Raw genomic sequence first — 4,299 nt, 5'->3', positions numbered from 1 at the left:
TCTTCTTCTTCTTCTTCTTCTTCTTCTTCTCCTTCTCCTCCTCCTCCTCCTCCTCCTCCTCCTCCTCCTCCTCCCTTCTAGCCCTGATGATGTTCCCTACTTTGAGTAATGAACCGCCGGCAAGAAAACCCCCAAGCTCAGAGATCACCAGGGACCCCACAAAGGCATGTGCCTGTCCCGTTCACCGATGACTTTTCTTGCTCTCGCCTGATGGTTTGGTATTCGTTTCAAATGAACTTTTTCCTGGGAATATTACATCGCCAGTATGGTTCATTCTCCCGTTGATGAAATTTGGGTCCCCTCCACTCTTAGCTGTAAGCTGTTTTGTTTCCAGAGGGATGCTTTGCTATCAGTTCCCTGCAGTTGTAAAGCCGGGACTTTTTTCAGATGTTCTCGACGTCTCTCAGAGACGGTTGTTCTGCTTTGTGTTCCTGGGCTGGCAGGATGGTTTCAAAAACCCTCCTATACTCTCTTTTTTTCCATAGTCCTCACGGGAGATGTCTATGGGAGGAGTGTGGGGAGGTCTAAAAAGTCAAGACAAGGATCTTGATGGTGGGATTGAAGTCTCGCTCCCGTGGTCCTCCTTTAAACCCATTCTCAACATCTACTGCATCTTTTCCAGCATTATTCCATTTGTCCCTGTTTCTCCTCTCTCTCCTTCCCAGATGTTAAGTCAGGGGTCTTCAAACCTGGCCCTTTTATGACTTGTGGACTTCAACTCCCAGAATTCCTCAGCCAGGCATGCTGGCTGAGGAATTCTGGGAGCTGAAGTCCACAAGTTGTGAGGTGGCCAAGGTTGAAGACCCCTCCTACAACATACCTCTGCTTAGCCATTCTACTTCCACCAAGTTGCCTTACATCAGGGGTCTTCAAACTTGGCCCTTTTATGACTTGTGGACTTCAGCTCCCAGAATTCCTCAGCCAGGCACACGTGCCTGGCTGAGGAATTCTGGGAGTTGAACCACAAGTCATAAAAGGGCCAAGTTTGAAGACCCCTGTGAAGTCCTAAATACAAGCAGTCCTCAACTTACACCAGTTCATTTAGTGACCGCTTGAAGTTACAACGGCGCTGAAAAAAGCGACTTACGACCGTTTTTCACACGATCGTTGCAGCATCTCCATTTATATTTATAGTCGGATGTTTGACAACCGACTCACATTTACGACGGTCGCAGCGTCCCCGGGGTCGCGTGACCCCCTTTTGCGACTTTCTGATGAGCAAAGTCATGGGGGGGAGGAAGCGAGACTCGCTTAACAACCGGGTTGACGAATTTAAGAACCGCAGGAAGCCACTTAACAATTATGGAAAGGAAGGTCGTGAAGTGGAGCAAAATTTGCTCGACAAAAGTCTGGCTTAGCGTCGAGGGCTCCCTGTAGAAACTGTGTTAGCGGACTCACGTTACTCCACAAAATGTCGTAGGCTTTAAAAAAAAAAGATGAGAAAAATCACAACGGAAATAAGATGTGAATTGGCCCGTGCAATTTCCTGGCGTTGTTCGCTGACCTTTATTTAACTGAGAATTGACTGTTGACTCTTAATCCAAAGGGGCGTCCAGATCTTCCCTCCCCCCCCAAATTTCCCAGATTAGATTAAAACTTCAGGATGCAAAAAAATGGCAAAGGCAGCATATAGCAGTTGTAATGTTGTAAGACGCCTTTGATGCTGTGGGCTGTGTTACAGCCAGATGGGATGGAAAGACTTCAAAGGGAAGCATTGAAACTGATTGGCTATCAAGCTTCTCCCCCCCCAATTCTGATTACCTGGTTTGCTGATTGGTCAAGAAAGCTTCCGGATGTGCCCACATCCCAGGAACCTGCCTTGGGAAGTGGTGGGTGCTCCATCATTGGAGGCTTTCAAAAGGAGACTGGTTCACCATTTGTCTGGAGCGGTAATAGGGTCTCATGCCTCAGTAGGGGGGTTGGACTAGAAGACCTCCGAGGTCCCTACCAACTCTGTGTTCTAAGGCAGAGTTCTCCAACCTTTCCGGGCTCACGGCCCGGAGGGGAGAGCAGCTTCCAAATTACTGCGTGTGCGCCCGTGTGCACGCACGCAAACGGGCCCACACCCACTGGTGCACTACTAGCGGCCGCGTTCACGCATGCGGCATGCACTGGCACCATGCCCGTGTGCGAATGGCTGCGGCAGCATGTGCGAATGGGCCGTACACACATTCCCAGTGATAGTTCACTCATGCACAAACGGGGCGCGCATGCCCCCCACACTAGCATTCCTGTTCGAGCCCGCATGCATGCACAAACAGGGTCGTAGGCACTAGCACGAGTGGGGGGATGCGCGCCCATGTGTGCGCGCCCTGGCCAGCCATTTCTGCAGCCCGCTGGCCAAGAGCCTGCGGCCCGGTACTGGGTTGTGGCCCGTAGGTTGGGGACCCCTGTTCTAAGGAATCAGTCCTGCTCTGCGTAATAATCTGCCCTGTGTAACTCAGTAGCAAACGCCATCCCGAAACCATCCAAGAGGAACCACTGCCGCCACTTGAAGGGGACTTCATGAGCAGCAGGATGACCAGTGCATCCCCCTCCGCGAAGCCCGTGCAGACGGACGTGGCTCCAAAGAACCCTTTGCCCCAGTTTCTTCCCCGTTCTGGTAACCAAACAGCAGGGCCCCAAAATGAGAAAAATGGCTCAGAGGAAATCGGGAAACTGAGAAAGTTGGAACAGGCTGGTATTAAAATCAGACCAGCATCTCACCGCGATGACGGCAGGTTAGAGGATTGGCCTGGCATGCATTTCACTTTTTGGCATTTTGCTGTGTGTTGCAATTTTTTTGGGGGGTGGGTGGGGTTTTTTTTTTTGATGTATGGTCATATCCCTTTACATAGCCCCCCTCCATTAACCAAATAATCGCCTGCAGTTGTACTTAATGATTGTTCTTAAGTTAACTCGAAGCTTTGCGTCGCCAACTTTCTAGCGATACCCTGCATTGGTTGCGATTGCCGTGATGACTAAAACGGTTCTCAATCTTTAGGTTTTGCTGGGGGAGACTTTTGTCTTGTGCTTGTGTTTGGATTGATCGAGGAACACATTAAAGGAAGCCCGCCTTCCAAACCAGAACGTTTTTTTTTTAAAAAAAAAAATTGTAGCTGATTCTACTTACTGCGTGAAAATTGTATCCTGTAGTTTATTGTGAGAGAGGATTCCGTGGCAATTGCGACTGGAATATTGATTTACAATTTGCCCCGAACTTTAATGTATTTTTATAATTGACTGTTGATGAAGTGTGATCACAGGAGGGTAGGAATTTGGGTGGGCATAAAACCCCTTCCTCTATCCTGTTTTATCCTAGTTAGAACAATTAACCAGTGGAACAACCTGCCTCCAGAAGCGGGGAATGCTCCAATACTGGAAGTTTTTAAGAAGAGACTGGACAGCCATTTGTCTGAAATGGTATAGGGTTTCCTGCCTGAGCAGGGGGTTGGACTAGATGACCTCCAAGGTCCCTTCCAACTTTATTATTATTATTATCTTTTAAGAGGTGTGGAATTGTTTTGTGGCGTGCTGTCTGGCCCCAGTCCCACAATAAAACTTTGGAAACTAAAGCCGAACAACAAGGGTTGAGGAGGCTCCGTGCACATCTGGAAATCATGCGGTGCAGCGGATGTGCGAGTTAGCATAATAAATGCAAAAATAAACAGGGGTGTTTTTTTTTTTAATGCCCCAGCTGGCCCAACATGTTTGCAATGTTATAGGCTAAATTCAGGTGAGCTTTCTCTTGTGCTGCGGTAAAAACCCTTTCCTGTCTGAAGTGTCATGGAATTCATGCGTGGAAGGGCTGTGGGCCTGGAGGGATAGCCTTGGGCCTGAACTACTTCACTCCTTGTTTGGTCTCTTTCATCCTGTTTATTTTAAGATAATTCATCCAGTGGTTTAGAACGCAGATGGCTCATGCTACATTTCCATTTTAGATCCTTGGCTCTTTGTTCTCGGACCAGCAGTTATGTTGGGCACGACATGTTCAACACATGTGTTCAGGAGAGGCAAAGGGCCTTGGGCTCCAGCCTGACAGCTTTTCCACCCCCTCCAAAATTGCTGACACACATGGGCAACAAACAAATCGGAAGAGAATATTTGCAGCGCCGGAATGTGACGACTCACAGCGGCTAAAGAAACAGCTGTGTGGCCTTCCTCCTTTCCCCCCCCCACCTTTCACAGCTGCATCTTTGGAGAAAGAAAGTCTCATGAGGGTGGAGATTCGTCCTCCGAGCTTGTGGGTTGGTTTCCGAACGTTTCCTTACGAGGCTAGGTAACATCTTCAGCAGAATTGAGGGGATGTCGGTGTCGGTG

The sequence above is a fragment of the Protobothrops mucrosquamatus genome, unplaced genomic scaffold (genome assembly GCF_001527695.2).
Source record: "Protobothrops mucrosquamatus isolate PMUCROS unplaced genomic scaffold, P.Mucros_1.0 scaffold5115, whole genome shotgun sequence".
In the NCBI taxonomy this organism is placed as follows: Eukaryota; Metazoa; Chordata; class Lepidosauria; order Squamata; family Viperidae; genus Protobothrops; species Protobothrops mucrosquamatus.
This window is presented reverse-complemented; position numbering follows the sequence as displayed.